We start from the raw sequence: 15015 nt of genomic DNA on the forward strand, positions 1-15015 counted from the left end.
TGAGGGTACGATGGTCTGCAGTTTGGCAGATGCCTTCACGGGACCTGACTGCACCAGTCCTGGGGTCTCGGACTCCAGCCTCTGGAGCCGTGTTTCAGGCCACCCGGTCTGCGGTAGTCCGAGCGGACTGGACAGTCCTCTTAATTATACCGAACTCACCATCAGTTAAAACCCCTAAGCCTCCTTCCTCTTATACTCATCTGTTTAGTAGTTTTGGACCCAAGAGCAAGATTTTACGCTAATTCTTTAAAAACATTTTTTTTTTTAATGTTTATTTATCTTCGAGAGGACAGTGCGCAAGCAGGGGAAGGGCAGAGAGAGAGAGAGAGAGAGAGACAGAGACAGAGAGAGAGAGAGAGAGAGAGAGAAAGGGAGAGAGCAAGCAGGGGAGGGGCAGAGAGAGAGAGAGAGACAGACAGACAGACAGAAAGACAGAGGGAGACACAGAATCCGAAGCAGGCTCCAGGCTCTGAGCTGTCAGCACAGAGCCCGATGCGGGGCTCGAACTCGTGAACCGCAAGCTCATGACCTGAGCTAAAGTTGGACGTGTAACTGACTGAGCCACTCAGCCGCCCTTTACATTGATGATTAAACGTAGTTAAATTTCCTCTCTGCTCCCAGCCAGTAGACCAGGCAAACTGTTACTTATTCCTCTCAGCTTCAGATTAACTAGAACCTGGTCATCATGCCGATCACATGCTTATGTGAATCACTGATAAAAATCATCACTAGGGTGGGGTTGAGAACACAGCCCGGTGGCCCACCTCTAGGGACATCTCAGGAGCCAGCATTCTTCGGAGGTAGTCATTCAGACAATCCTGAGAGCACCCAACCAACCATACTGTTATCCTGTCCTTGATTAGAAGAGGGGATGGTCAGGCTGGACCTAAGTGGGGAAGTGATCCTTAGTGCAGTTTGGAGGAGTCGAGGAAAAGAGCCCCGAGGCTCTCCTAGGAGAGGGAGTACAGGCTAAGGCTCTGTCATAGGATGTGCCTGGCTCTTCAGAGAACGGGCAAGGTGGCCCGGGAGCTGGAGTCATGAGAACGAGGGGGAGCAGTAGGAGAGGTGGTCAGAGGAGTGATGGGGCCAGATCACATGAGGTCTTACACGGGAGGGTATTGTGAAGACTTGGCCTTTCTCCAAGAGAACTGGGAGCCGTTGGAGGATGTGAGCGCTGGGGGAGGGGCACAGTCCAACTTAGATTTTAAAAGCACCCCCACCACCCCTAGTAGTACATTCTTTAAAAAGACGGGGAGGACCTGGTGTCTAAGGAGGAATATTCGAGATCCTCCAGCCATCCTGAAGATTTCTTTAGAGCCAGTGCCCTCTGAGGAGCAGGGATGACTTCTTGGCCTGACGGGCAGCCCTCTCTTCTCCTCCCAACCTTGACTGAGAGAACATGTGCTGTGTCTCTGACGACACCAGGCACAACCTGACAGGCTGCTGGGGCGGGAGGGCCCCGGGTCTGGCGTCACTGGGACCTGGGCTCCCGTTCCAGCTCTGCTGACTCACTGTGTGGCTTTGAGCAGGTTACTAAACCTCTCTGGGCCTCAGTTTCCTTTCTGGCAAAGTGAGGACAACCGCATTCACCTTTCTGGATGGTGATGGGGCTGAAGAATCACCAGGGGAAAGGGCCTGGTACCTAGGGGTGTTTGACACACGGCCGCCATTCTAGACCCAATTACGGGGATTTGCAGGCCTGTGAACGAGGGGAAAGCAGGTGTGACACTGGGGAGGGGGAGGAGAGTGAACACATTCGCCGTGACACCGGAGAAGGAAAACTCAGACTCCGCCAGGGTGTTCAGGGGGCCCTGGGACCCGGCCGGCCTGGCGGACCCTACTGGGCATCCTGGGCGGTGACCTCGCGGCCTCGCTCTGCTCCCGCCCTCGCTCCTCCGTCCGCCCCCCCTGCTCCCTCTCCCTCCAGCTCGTCTGCAAGTGCCAGCGAGCTGGCAGGCTGGACACCTGACAAAGGAGCCGTGGAGATTTCTCGGTTCTGGCACAGACCGCCAGCCCTGTGCGCCGAGTGCCGGCAGAGGAATAACGAAGTCCTGAGAGACGGAGGCTGCAGGCCGAACAGCAGAGCAAGGGAACATCCACAGACGCGACGTGGGCCTCCGCTTTTCCGTGGTTTTCCCTTTGTTCCCACAGACCTGCCGGAGGCGGCCCCGGCGATGTCAGAAACCAAGGAGGCCCCCCCGGAGGAAGCGACCATTTGACGGAGTATCGGTCTGATCGGTTCAGCGTATCCCCGGCACCTAGCACGGTGCCTGGCGCGTAGTAGGTGCTCACGGCACCTGCGCTGACCGGGTCACTGGTGCTGCACTGGGCCTGTCCCTTCACGGGAAGATCAGGTGTGGGAGTGGGGCCCTGCCCGTCATCTGCCGGCTGGGGTGCGAGGGGGAGGGTGACGTGGAGAGGTGACCTAATCACAAATGAGTACTTACTATTACGTAAATTCGTAACTTTTCAGAAAAGCCATTCCTAAACTGCTTAAAGCAAATGTGAGGTCCATGCGGACTGCAGGGTCTGCTGTCCACCTGCAGCAGCGGGAGGCAGGAGCCCCCGTGGGCCGTGGGGTGGGTCAGAGGACAGAAGCAAAGTGCCAGCAAGATCCTGAGCAGCTGGAGGGATGCAGGGGGTGGTCCCGGTGCCCAGGGGAGGGCGGGAGGACCCAGAGGCAGAGGGAGGAGTGGCCAGGTCCTCTGTGCGGATTTCTCCCCTCCAGCCACGTCGCCGAGGCCAGGGAGGTCCCAAATCACAACCATCGCATCGTTAGCGACCTCTCCTCTGCTGAGGGGCGAACAGACACAGACGCTGATTTTAGCCATCAGTAGGAATAAAATCCGCCTTCTTTTCAGACCACCCCCACGGAGACCACCTGTCCTCCTGTCAGTCGCCGTGAGGGGCGACAGGATCAAAAGGCATCGGTGTGGGCAGCCAGGCCGGCCTTCCCTCCATCAAAGGCACACGTCCAAGTGGCTGGACTTGCACGGGCCTCTCCCATCACGGCTTCTGTCTTAGGAGGATCATGCCGAGGCCTCCCCTCTCTCCCCTGGAGAGCCCTCTGTGCGTCCCCGGGCATGTGCCTTGGGCACAGCCGTCCACCCTGGAGCAGGTGGGGCGGCTGTGAAGTCAGAGAGAGAGAGAGATGTGTGTCTTGCTCTCTGCACCGTGACCTGCCTCCCGCTCCCTGAAACCGGATGATAAATTACTCTGCCCAAGCGGAACACGCCCGGACAAGCCTCCTTTCCAACTGTAATTAATACCCTGGGGAAAACACAGACTCGGGGTTTTCACACTTCGGCACAAACACGCGCGAGTACACAGGCTCTTCTTTCTGTCACCCTACCCGATCCCCTCTCAAATATTTAGTGTCCTGCCTCTTTTGCGGGTAGCACAAAACCACCTAGCTGGATACATCCTGAAAGTCAAGGGAGGCATCGGGGACCCTTTTCAGTCCCTGTGACACAGGACTTGGGAATTTTCTGGCACGCGGTTCTCCTGTTGCTCATGCAATGCAGCTTTGGCCTTAGCGGAGTCAGAAACGGCCATGGGTTTGGGTGAACGCTTTGTGGTCAACATTTTTGGGCATCTCCCCCTACCCTTTTCTTTCCATCGTACAGCCTAACTGATGCACTAGTCCAAACACACATGTGCGTGCACATCAGAGAGCTCCGAGCATCTGATACTCCCAAAAAAGCTCTATAATGAGTGAGGAGCTTTGTAGTCCCATGAAACTAGAGAGCCAACCACCCTGACAATGAGAATGCTTTCTCGAAGGAGAGGAGAGCCCTCATGGGCCGCAGATGGGGGGTGGGGGGGTGGAGTCTGTGTCGCATGCTGGTCAGTTGGCTCCTTTGGCATGACAAGTGGAGGCACCTATGACGGGAGCTCAGACACTCAGTTTAAGAAACCCACACTCTTACTGGGAACCTCAACTTTGCTCAAGGAAAATTCTCAGCATGAAACGAAGCCTGGATAGTCGGGGCTGTGGTCTTGCCTCAGCCATTGCAGCCTGAGCCTGGGCAGATCATTTGCCCGTCCTCGGCCTCAGTTTCCCCATCCATAAGATGGACCCTGCTGGGAGGGTCAAACGGGATAACACGTGTCGGATGTGCTGACAGCAGTCTGAGGCCCTTAAAGGCCGGAAAGTGCCGTGCACAGATAAAGAACGTGGCTCTGTCCACACCCAGGTTGGCAGAGGGTGGGTGAGGGGACTGGGATTCAGAAGAATGAATAGCCTGGGCCTCGGATGGGTCCTCCTCCCTGCTTGGCTTCTCTTGTTAGGGCAAAGAGGACTCTGTCCCCAGTGCTCTGTGACACGCTTCCTTGGAGAGGCGGCGGGGCTGCTGGGAGGCACTGGTTCCCTTCTCTCCGGGTTTCTGACCTCCCCTACCACCGAGGTTTTGAGAGCCTTGGAGGCATTGTTCCCCCTCCCTTATTCTTTACCATCAAAGCGTTCTGGAAAAGAGGCTCCACGAAGAGCACTCTGCAACCATCTTTCAAGAGCTATGCTCCTACTGCTGCAGATTCCTCTGCACTGAGGAGAAGGAGGCCAATCTCAAGACAAACGGAACAACAGCGCTGGTCTGTATGCTCGGACCACGTGTTCCCACGAGCCTCCAACCAGGGCTGGCTGAGGAGGGAAATGGGGATGAGGGCCGGCAACGGACCTGTGTGTCCCTGGGGCTGCCTGCGTGTGTGTGCGCATGGGCGTCTCCAGACCACGTGTGACAGGATCTGAGTTCAGGCAGGAGAAAGTTTCCACTTCCAGTCAAGATGGAGGAACGGGGACTGAATTACTCTCCCACCTGGCACAGTGGCAAGCAACTCAGAACGGTTTTCAAGACACAGGACCACACACTGTCCTGTTCATCAGCAAGGACAGTGATCCCTGAGAGGCGGGAAACAGTGAGGGGAGCCCCCCATGGCTCACTGTGTGCAGAACTTCTAGGCTAAGACTCAGGGACCACAAGCGGAGCCCGGTGGGCTCCCTGAGCTGAGGAGTCAGGGCTGAGAGTCCAGGGACACCAACATGGCTGGAGTTGCAAAACAGAGGGCTGGAGAGCGGGGAACTGGACAGAGGGAGACCCTGGAGAACCAGAGAGGGTCCCCGTGAGTGTCCAGCCAAGTACTGATCATCCCGTGCATTTGAGGAAAAGCCCTGAGGCTGAGGAAAGAACCACATGAACGGTTAGGGGAAACCGTGCTCAGCATGCACACGGGGCCAGGAAACGTGTGTGTCCCCACCAGCCTCACTGGAGCCCTTCACGGTTCATGGAACAACGGGTAGAACGCTCAGACGACCTTGCCTTGGCAGTGGGATCACTTGATGGGGACTAACCATGCCTCGGGCCCATCCAGCAAACCTTAGCAGTAAGATCTGAGAGGAAGGGATCAAACTGCTTCTGAGTAATTTAACTGCATCCCAGAATAAAATCCGAGGATATTTATAGGAATAGAAGTAGCCAGCACCCCGCAAGGTAGAATTTACAATGTCCAGCATCCAGTCAAAGATTACCAGGCACACGGGAAATGAGGAGAAAAAAAATCAATCATTCGAAACTGACCTGGAACTGACACATATGTTGGAATTAGCAGACAAGGGCGTTAAAACAATTGTAACTATATTCCACGTGTTCCAGAAAGTAAGTAGAGACATGTAAGATATTGGAAAATGTGCAAATTCAACCTGTGGAATATGAACTACAACATCTGATGTGAAAAAAAAAAATACACCGGATGAAATTAATGGCAGATTAAACACTGCAGGAGAAAATGTTAGAAGGCGCCAGGGAAACAGGACACATTCTGTACAGAGGAACAAAGACGAAAATGACAGCAGGCTTTGAGACCACGGGAGCTGTGAAGGCCCTGAACCTTTGCAGCACTGAAAGAAAAAGCACCTGTCAACCCAGACCTCTGCACCCTGCAAAAATGTCTTCCAAAATGAAGTTGAAATAAAGACTTTTTCAGATACACAAACACTGAAAGAATTTACCACCGGCAGGTTGGTGCTGTATGTTAAGAAATACTGAAGGGAGTCCTTCGGAGAGAAGGGAAATGACACTAGATGGAAATATGGATCCACACAAAGGAATGGAGACCACCAGAAATGGTAGCTATATGGATAAACACAGGAGAGCTTTTTTCTTATCACTTAAATCTCTTCAAAATACTACTTACTGTCTAAACAAAGAAATACAAATAGCATTATGTTGTAAGGCTTATAACATATGTATATAAGGCCAGGATGGAGAAATGGAAGTATGCTTGTACTGTATGTCAAGTGGGTTAACAATCATTTGAAGGTAGGTGGGAACCAGCTTACAAAACTCATAAACTCTAAAGCAACCATCAATATAACAAAACAAAGAGCGATAACTAATAGGTCAGTAATGGAAATAAAATGGAACACAATCATTTTAAAAACTCTGTTCAAAAGACAGCAAACAAAAAAGGAAAAAGGAAATAAAGAAAAATAGGAAAACAGGGGTGCCTGGGTGGCTCGGTCAGTTAAATTTCCTACTTCAGCTCAGGTCACGATCTCACAGTTCATGAGTTCAAGCCCCGCATCGGGCTCCATGCTAATGGGGAGGGGACTGCTTGGGATTCTCTCTCTCTCTCTCTCTCTCTCTCTCTCTGCCCCTTCCTCACTCTCTCTCCCCCTCTCAAAACAAATAAATGAACTTAAAAAATAGTGAGTGATAGACTCGTTTCGAGTTTGGAAATCCAATTCATCTGATTCACAAACTGAAAAAGCACCTATCATTTCAACAGACACAAGAAAAGAGTTTAAGAAAACTCAACATCCTTTCTTAATAAAAACCGATAAAAACTCTCAGCACGCTGGCGACAGACGAGGAATGAAAGGGAACCTATGAAAAACCTACAGCTAACATGACAATTAGTAGAAGAATTACTTTCCCTTTACTATCGGGAACAAAACAAGGGTGTTTACTCTCATGACACTTCTGTTCAACGGTGTGCTAGAGGTTCTAGCTGGTGGATCAAAAAGCAACGGCAACGAGTAAAGACATCAGGATTGGAGAGGGAAAAGTAAACTTGTCTTTATCAATGGATCATCTGTATCAACGTGATCGTCTGCAGAAAATATGATGAAATCCACAAAAAAGCTACCAGAACTGGCAGGTAAGTTCGATAAAGGTGTGAACTCAAGATCAACATACACACAGTTTTAAAAAATGACCATACACTAGCAACAGTCAGAAATTGAAGGAAAAATACCATTTAAAGTAGCCATAAAAAATATGAAATACTTAGGGTAAGTTCGACAAAAGTTGTGCAAGACCCGCCGGCTGAAAAGTACAAACTACTGTTGAGAGAAGTTAAAGAAGTCTTAAATCAATGGGGGGGCATAACTTGTTGATAAGGCAGAAGACTCCATATGGTTAAGATGTTAATGATCCCGCCCCCCTCCCCGGCCAGCCAAGTGATCTATAGATTCAATTGCATCCATATGGAAATTTAAGGGGCCTAGAGTAGCCAATACAACTTTGAAAAACAAGAACAAAGTTGGAGGGTTAACAACACCTGATTTCAAGATTTATTATAAAGTTATGATAGTCATGACAGTGTGCAATGGCACCAAGACAGACTACATATAGATCAAAGGGATCAGGTCCATATGACAACAGATTTTTGACAAGGTTGCAAAGGCAATTCAAAGGAGAAAGGATAGTCTTTTAATAAGTAATATTGAAATCAATGCACAGCTTCAGTTCAGAAAAATGAACCTCAACCCATACCTTGTACCACATGCAGGAAGGAACTCAAGATAAACCAGAAACCTAAACATAAAATCTAACACCTACAAAATGTCTAAAGAAAGTACAGGAGAAGAAAATCTTTGTGACCTAGGGTCAGGCTAAGCTTTCTCAGATACAACATCGTAAGTATGATCGTAAGAACAAATGGATAGACTGGAATTTATCAAAATTTAAAACGCCAGCTCTTCCAAAGACACTGTTACGCGAGGAGAAAGACAGATCAGTTAGGAGGAAATGCCTGCACAGCATGCATCTGTAAGGGACTTGTATTCAGTATATATAAAGAACCCCCCCAAATGCAACAGTACGGAGACAAATACCCAATTTAAAAAAACAGGCAAAAGTTGGAAAAGACACTTCACTGAGGATGATGGACGTCAACCAACCACATGGAAAGATGTCCAGCATCACTCATCAGCAGGGAAATGCAAACGAAACCACGATGAGACACCACCCCGATGCCCATCATAATGGCGAAAATTACCACAGCCAACGGCACCAAGTGTTGGAGAGGATGTAGAGTAATCGACAAGTGTTGGAGAGATGGGTGTAATTCCCGCACGTGGCCGGCGGGCAGGCGAAATGGTACAACCACTTGGGAAAAACACTTTGACGTTTCCTTAAAAAGTGAAACACAGGCTCACCATGAACTCTAGTCATTTCGCTTGTGGGTGTTCTACCCGAGAGAAAAGAAGGCATGTGTCTCACAAACACCTGTACGGGAATAATGTGTAATAACCAAAAAGCTTGGTGTCTTTCCAGGGGTGAACGGAGAAAACACGCCGTAGTGAACTCGCAGCGTGGAACACCGCTCGGCAACAAAAAGGCATCAGCTATTCGCACACACCATGACCTGGGGGAGTCTCAGAATACTTATTCTGACAACAAGAAGGAGCGCATACGGTACGATTTTATCTGTCTAGAACGTAGGGAATACACACCGTTCTAGAGCGACGGGACTCACGCAGATCAGTGTTTGCCGGGAAAGGGGACTGGAGAGCAGGGAGGAAGAGACAAAAGATACATCCTTCGAAGGAGACTGATGGATACGTCCAGTATCTTGATTGTAATGGTGACGTCAGGGGTACAAACAGGTGTCAGAACTTAATCAAATTGCACACTCTAACACGCATAGTCGATTGTGCGCGCAGACCTGGGCAAAGCTGTTCAAAAAACAAACGTGCGAAAACCTGAGCTTACGAGGCAGACAAATCGCCGCGTCACCCCTTAGGAGGGGGATTCCTTGACCTACACACAGATTCACCTGAGGACTCCTTTGGTTGTTTCCCTGTAAAGTAAGACTCGGTTTACAAAATGGCACGTCCAGGAGGCTCTGCCTTGCGAGGGGGAGACCTCGCCGATGAGAGCACGAGGCCCACGCCGGCACACTTTCTTCGTCTCCCCCCAATCGAACTGCATCGGACGCTGACGGACAGCCCCCGGCCCCTCCCAGGGGACCCTGTCATGCACGGGAACAGGAGCCTTGAGCTCTGCCTCACTGTCCCCGTCCCACCAGTGAGCGGGGCCAGGACTGCCCTTTCCACGAACCCGGGTGGCCCTGCGGTGACCGGCTTCTAGGACACAGCCCCCTGGCCATTTGGACAGTGCCCACTTTTGAGGCCAGCGTGTACTTGGGGGTAAAAACAATACAAAAGAGATCACCAAAAGGAGTTTCCGGTGTTTGGCTCAGGCGGACATCAGACCCTGCCACCCAACAGCTTTGTTTTGCCTTTTGGATCTGCGGAAAACGCTGGGCTATCTTGGGCCCAAGGCCTGAGACCCAGGAGCACTGCCCCCAACCCCGAGGAAGCCAGCGGGGAGCCCAGGGTTACAAACACATGGCGCACCTGCACTCTCTAATCTGTTCACAACAGATAATACATCACAGCTACGACAGAATTTTCTGCAAAGTCAAATTCTGCAAGCGAATCTTCGAAGGAGATCGGCTGCAGGCGGGTGATGGAGGTTTGGCTGCAAGGAGTGTGCAGACCGAGGGCTGGGGTCATGGACTGAGGATTGGGGTCAGGAGGGTCCGGTCCCCCCCCACGAGGGTCACTGTTGGGACCTGAGCCGATTCTGCGGCCCCCTCCCCGAGGAGACTGGGCCACGTGGGGACATGCAGCACCCCAGGCTCCAAAGGCCAGGGGAACGCGCATCTGTGCCCCAAGTACCTGGGGTCGGGGGTGGGGGCAGAGCAAAAGAGGGGGGAGGAGGGACTGTTTCTCTGGCTGGTGGCAGTTGCTAAGCAATGTCACCCATAAACACACTCCTGTCCCCTCATTTCCCTTCTGGCTCCTCTGGTCCCCACACCTGCCTTCCCAGCACAACTCGGGCTGGCGCTTTGGGGGACAAGAGAGGACACGCCATCGAGTGCGAAGCAAGCCAAACTCTCCATTCTCTGCCCCCCCCTCAGCCCCCTCCCTCCAGTGAGCAGGGAGCCCCGGAAACCCCTGGCATTCTTCAGCAGCAGCACCCAAGACATTCAACATGCTCACATCTGTCAAAAACTATTCAGAAAAAAAAAAAAAAAAAAAAAAGAAAGTCTTTATACCTTTTATTCAGCCAATTTTTCCCGAGGCACTGTGGGCTCTCTAAGAAAAGAAAAAGAGAGAGGAGAGAGAATTACAATCAATGTCGCCACCGCGCATCTGGTTGCTGGCTGCTATTTGCTCACTGACTAGTCAAGTCTGGAGGAGGGAGCACTGCCTCCCCGGGAGCCAAGGAGACCTGCCCCAGGAGAAGCCCCTGTGCCGCGTGCGCCTGCAGCGTGGCCGGGAGCCCACGTCTGGTTTAACGAAGACAACGGAAAACACAACGCCGTGGGCCTGGGGTCCACATTTTCCTAACCCGTCTTCTGCGTAACTCTGGGGACACTCTCGTGCGTTTTCTCTCTCTCTTCCGCTCGCCCCGAACTCTGAGTTTCCCTTTCCTCTTCTTCCCCCCCTCCCCCAGCACCTGGTTCTGAGGTTACCTGCACACAGAGACTTTGCCGACTGATGGAGGTATTTAATCCCAAACCGGGACCTCCCTCTCCCGCCCCCGGTCACTCTGCATGGATCTCTTCCCACCTCCGAGGTCACTCATGGCGGGTATATCTATTTTCATATCAGTCAAAGTAGGAATGGAGGTAGGAGCATATTCTAAATCCCACAAACACACGATTTCAGCAGTGACTACACGTTGTGTGGAATTGTGTGCCGTTTCCAGGAGCTTCCATCAGCAGAGGTGGCCCAGCCAGACTAGCAGGGGCCATGTATTTACTCATTTTACGGTCCGAGGCCTGGGGCCAGAGAGACCAAGGCACTTGCCTAAAGTCACAAAGCTGAGCTTGGGGGCCTGGGGACCACACAAGTGTGTCTGAACCCCTAATCCTGCCTTCAGAGATTAGAAACGAGGGGTGTGCTGCTTTGGATGCTGTGTCTCCCTCTCTCTCTGCCCCTCCCCTGCTTGTGCGCGCGCGCGCGCTCTCTCTCTCTCTCTCTCTCTCTCTCTCTCTCTCAAAAATGAATAAATATTTTAAAAATTGGCAAAAAAAATAGAAATGAGGGGTGTGCGTGTGTCCACTATGTGCTTCTTCTGGACATAAATTTTCCTTATTTATATCAATAAAGTTTCAGAGTTTTTTTTAAAAGATTTTCATTCTTAAGTAAGCTCTCTACTCAACATGGGGCTCGAACTTACAACCCCGAGTTCAAGGGCTGCACATTCCACAGATGGAGACAAGCCAGCTGCCCTTGTGTTTCATAAGTATATGTGTACGGATTGTGTACATCTTGTTACTTTTTTAATTTCTATGTTTTTAATGTTTATTTACTTTTGGGAGTGGGAGAGAGAGAGAGAGAGAGAGAGAGAGAGAGAGACCGAGCATGAGCAGGGAGGGGCAGAGAGAGAGGGAGACACAGAATCCGAAGCAGGCTCCAGGCTCCGAGCTGTCAGCACAGAGCCTGATGCAGGGCTCGAACCCACGGACCGTGACATCATGATCTGAGCCGAAGTCGGACGCTCAACTGACTGAACCACCCAGGCGCCCCAATGTTTATTTGCTTTTGAGAGAGATAGAGAGCGAGCAGGGGAGGGGCAGAGAGAGAGGGAGACACAGAATTGGAAGCAGGCTCCAGGCTCCGAGCTGTCAGCACAGAGCCCCACATGGGGCTCGAACTCACGAACTGTGAGATCACGACCTGAGTCAAAGTCGGACGCTCAACTGACTGAGCCACCCAGGCGCCCCAGTGCACATCTTTTTAAATTGTGGCAAAATACTGTAAAATTTATCATTTTAACCATTGTACAGTGTACAAGCCAGTGGCATTAGGTACAGTCACATGGTTGTGCAACCAGTATCTGGTTCTAGAACTTTCTGTCACCCTGAAAGGAAACTGTATACTCCTTAAACAGTCCCTCCCCCTTCCCTTCTCCCGTGTGTGTGTGTGTGTGTGTGTGTGTGTGTGTTTTAAACTTATCATAAACCAGAAAAAAAAAAAAAGCAAGCGAAAAGCTTCTAGAATCCAAAGGCACCCAGACGGGGCCTCTTTCTTGAGATGGAAAAAATCACTGTCGTTTACCATCGTCAGCATGGTCCTGAAGAGCAAATACAGACAACTGTAGCCTCGCTCAGCCCTCGTAACCCTAAGGAGCGTGCACTGTTCTATCCTCCCTTTTCACAAGAGGAAATGCGCGAATGGGCAAAGCATCGGCACCCCCAGTCACCGGGACGGCTGGTTTCCTGGGGGGCAGGGTCCCACTGCCCACACTCCCTCTCACCCGCTAGAGGAAGGTGCCCTTCTCGGCGGGCAGTGAACACTTAGCTGCACAGAGCCCGCCGGACATGCTGTTGGAGCTGGTGACGGTCACCACGGCTGCGTTTCGTGGGCGGTCTCCCCCCGCCCCCCCCCCCAGGGCCCCCGGCCTCAGCAGAGAGGGCTGTGGGCCAAGGTGGGGCTCACACGGTGGGGAAACGGGCGTTGAGGCGGCCCGGCCGCAGCCTGGTTGCTGATTGGCGCGTTCCCTCTCCGGCACGGTGGCAAAAGCCACTTCTGGCACGTTTGCACACGCGGCTCACAGAGGGACTCTGGGGAGGGGCAGGCGTGATCGGAAGGCCCCGCCAGACGAAGGCGTCGTTACAAAATGAGACGGATTGAATCAATCCACTCGCATCAACCGCTGCCTTCAGTTGATTTGGGGGTTTTCTTATTGTTGACTTTTTCCTTGGTTTCTTAAAGTGAGTTTTCCTCCGGATTCAATTTAGTTCCATTTAATCCAATCCATCCAGCCCCGGTGAGCAAACAGCCCAGAGCGCGGGTCTGGGCCAAGTGCACGGCACGGGAGCTGGGTGAGAGGAGTCTGCCTCCCGGCCCTGCAGTCGGAGGGTCTGGGGTACAGGACCGCGCCTTGCCCGCCCTGCGTCCCTCCCACCCGACAACTCCCACGCCTCCCTCTGGATCCTCTGCTCTCCAGGCTCTGTGCCCAACCTGCAGGTTTCCTCTAAGTGCCGGGGACGCTGGGCCCCGGGATCTACAACAGGCGACACCAGCACAGGTCAGGGCGGGCAAGGCAGTCCCATCCTTACCCGCCAGCCTTGACCTCCAGGCTCCTCGAACAGTCTCCGAGTTCCCCGAAATGCCTCTCACTGTCCCGAGTGTCCTCGTTTGGGCAAAGCAAAAACCATGTAGCATGAACACCGGCATTACACCTGCCGGGTCCCCGTCGGGAGACTCAGAGGCTGGGACCCACGTCCATCTCCAAAGAGCCTCTGTGTTTTTGAAAAATTCAGAACCAGAGGGATGGTTGGAGGGCCCGCTGAGCCCGATGCCTCCAGTGTCCGTGGCACACAGAGGGCAGCCCTGTCTTCCCTGAGCTTCAGGCCAGGCCCTTCCTTGTCCTCTGTCGGGGGGAGAACCTCTGGGGGGGAATGAGCTCTCTCCCACGCCTCGCGGTGTGAAAGGGAAGCGGCCCCCATTTAAACCCACTCCTGCTGTGGTCCGGCCACATTCTAAAGGACGGGCTGACCTGGATGGGGCCTGCCTTGCATTTCTGGGACGAGCAGGGGCTCCCCACCCGCCTCTACTCTAGCACGTCGCCCACCCCGCCCTACCACCCGTCCTGGGGGCGAGGGACGGAGAGGGAGGGAGGCCCCCCCGGAGCCTTGCTTGATGACGCCCGAGGGCAAGCTCGTGGGTCAGGAAATACGGAGCTGATTCTCGGCCTCTCTGTTAGCAAACACTGCTCTCCGCCGCTCAGCGGGATAATCAATTATGGTGATTTTTGCCTGGATGATCAGGTTCCTGGAGGAGCACAGCTCATTAGGCCAGGGGTGCTGACTTCCCCACGTGCATCTGTGGAAAGACCCTTCAGCAGAGTCCAAACAGAGCGAGACGCATTCACCGAACTCGGAGGGTCCTCGCCCAGCCCACCCCTACTGCGACGGCCTCCACACAGTGTTTGCGGAGCCATGAGACGGTGGTGACTCTGCCGGGCGGGGGAGGGGGGCATAGACTGCCCCCCACCCGTAGGCGTGGGAACTCCCACTGTGCGGCACGGCCTCCCGCACTTGACTTCAAACCCCACCTGCAGAGCCTGGCTCGGGGCCGCCCCCCAGGGAGGCAGTGGACGTCTGCTGAGTGAATGAATGATTGAATGAACGAACGAATGAACTAGCCAGTAAGCATTTGCCTCCAGGGACCTGAACTGCACTACCATTTAGAAGAAGGGATTGGGGGGCACCTGGGTGGTTTAGTCAGTTAAGCGTCCAACTTGGGCTCAGACAATGATCTCGCGGTTCGTGGGTTCAAGCCCCACGTCGGGCTCTGTGCTGACAGCTCAGAGCCTGGAGCCTGCTTCGTGGATTCTGTGTCTCCCTCTCTGTCTGCCCCTCCCAGCTTGCGCTCTTTCTCTCTCTCTCTCTCTCTCTCAAAAATAGATAAACACTAAAAAGAGAAGAAGGGACTGGGTCCTTCTAGAGTGATCTTTGCTCTGGGGGATCCCTGTCGTGGACGCGATTCACCCCCCCACGGAGACCCTTCCCCGTCTCGCTGCCTGCTTGGATCTCCCTGCATCCACCAGCAACCAGAGCACAGCCTCGCCCCAGCCTCCGTCTAGTCCCCTCCACGCCGACCCCGCGTGGGCTTCCCTCCCCAATTCTCCTCCTCCATCCAAATGACACAGGTGACCCCTGTGTCCCTGCTTCCTTTGGTACATAACACGTTTTGTCCTTCAGAAATTAAAC

The 15015-nt window shown here is 52.9% G+C and overlaps 1 protein-coding gene across 4 annotated transcripts in view; it reads right to left on the minus strand.

Annotated features, from left to right (window-relative positions):
• The window catches only part of RBFOX3 (RNA binding fox-1 homolog 3), a 458111-nt gene that overhangs the window by 111471 nt on the left and 331625 nt on the right, over nt 1–15015 (minus strand). For all 4 annotated transcript variants that reach the window (XM_042967870.1, XM_042967867.1, XM_042967869.1 and 1 more), the window contains one exon: nt 10345–10384. The gene's annotated coding sequence lies outside the window, so the exon portion shown is untranslated. The remainder of the gene's footprint in view (nt 1–10344; nt 10385–15015) is intronic.

This window comes from Panthera tigris, chromosome E1 (assembly GCF_018350195.1).
Source record: "Panthera tigris isolate Pti1 chromosome E1, P.tigris_Pti1_mat1.1, whole genome shotgun sequence".
Classification (NCBI taxonomy): Eukaryota; Metazoa; Chordata; class Mammalia; order Carnivora; family Felidae; genus Panthera; species Panthera tigris.